This window comes from Equus caballus, chromosome X, assembly GCF_041296265.1.
Source record: "Equus caballus isolate H_3958 breed thoroughbred chromosome X, TB-T2T, whole genome shotgun sequence".
Taxonomy (NCBI): domain Eukaryota; kingdom Metazoa; phylum Chordata; class Mammalia; order Perissodactyla; family Equidae; genus Equus; species Equus caballus.
In genome coordinates, this window is record NC_091715.1 from 140,063,622 (window position 1) to 140,065,131 (window position 1,510).

The 1,510-nt window shown below is 54.2% G+C and overlaps 1 long non-coding RNA gene across 1 annotated transcript; it reads left to right on the top strand.

The window, feature by feature from the left end:
• Positions 1-348: 348 nt before the first annotated feature.
• LOC138921821 (uncharacterized) lies at positions 349-1,103 on the top strand. Its single transcript, XR_011434692.1, has 2 exons — positions 349-535; positions 727-1,103. It is a non-coding gene; the product is annotated as an uncharacterized lncRNA (long non-coding RNA).
• Positions 1,104-1,510: the final 407 nt, after the last annotated feature.

Below are 1,510 nucleotides of genomic sequence, written 5' to 3' on the forward strand. Positions count from 1 at the left end.
GGATTTTAGGCACGACATACAGAAACTAGGTAGCGGTGAAGGGAGGGAAAGAAGAGAATGAAGCACTGAATAGGGTGGCTGTGGGGAAAGGTTTGGAGGAAACACCCTCTCCCTGCCTTGTGAGCCACCAGCATTGACTGGGGAGATGAGGAGGGGGGCAGGTCAGTTTGGAAGGCTCTTTAGCAGTGCCCCCTTGCCCCAACCAGAACATCTTGGCTGCTCCCCATCCTCCCCGAGAGGCGTCAAGGTGGAGCTTTGTGATGTCTAAGCCCCATCCACGGCTACCATTGGCTAGAGGAGAGCCTTGCTGACCAAACAAAGCTGAAGGGTGTGGCCCCTCCCTGTCCTGGAGAGGGGTATGTATAGGCAGGTCAGCAGGCCTGGGGTAGACAGACCACTGGGAGGTGCTGACATGGCGAGGGCGACCAGGAAATCACAAGCTTCTAGCACAGTCATGGAAGAACCATTGCCAAAGAACAGAGAGAGGAAGATGAGGAAGTCCTCAAGTCAACCCAGGTCCGGAGGCAGTGTCAAGGTGAGATGACCCCGCCCAAGCTCCTCCTCTTCCCCTTTGACTCCCCCCACCAAGACTCCTCCCCTGTCCTTGCCTGGCACACACACCCTCCTCAGCCCAAGTCCCTCCTCATGAAGCCCGTGTTCCCACCCATCCCCTACCCTCTTCCCTCAAACCAGTGCCCTTCGGGGCTCACCCTGTTGTCTTGCCAGGCCGCCAAGAACACCACGGAGGCCAAAAGACCCCTTCTAAGGAGATCCACTAAAAAAGTCTCTCCAAAACATCCCGCCTCTTCAGTTAAATCTAAGAAAACGAGAGGAACAATATTATTTGGTCACTATCACAGGCTGAATAAAAAGCTGAATTATGAGGAGGCAGAGGAGGACGGAGAGAGCATGGAGAAGCCCAGCACTTCACGTGCCTACCTGCACCACGGGCAACTTCAGAGCGAGACCACAGACCTCAGAGAGGAATCATCTGAGAAGTCTCTAACGTCTGACCCCTGAGAAATGGCCAGTGGTGCCAGCGTCATTTTACCGCAGCAGGGTGCCCTGATGGTGATTTCAATAAAACGGACCTGTTGTGAAAATGTGTGTGTCTCTGGGAGTTCTCTCATGGGGGGAGCGGGGAAGGAAGGGAAGAGGCAGCTGTGTGAGGGGGAGGGAGGTGAGTCCTGCAGGGTCGGGGGTCAGACCAGAAGGTCCAATTAGCCTGACAGTGGGGATAAGGACTGGGTCAGGACTCAGCACTGAACACAAACTTCCTACGGGAGAAGAGGAAAAGGACTTGGTGTTTCTCTGTGTGTGTGCAGGTGTGCCGACCTAGTTGGGGAGAGGTGTCCTCTGTGGGGTGGCAGTGCCAGTCTCCAAAAAGGCACACAAAGTAATTGCCTGTAGGCTGCCTACCTCATAGTAGTGTTTGTTGAGTCCAGTCCTGTGATTTAAGGCGCTCATAAGGACCAAAATCCTTGCTTTACTAAAAGTCACCGAGAACAAT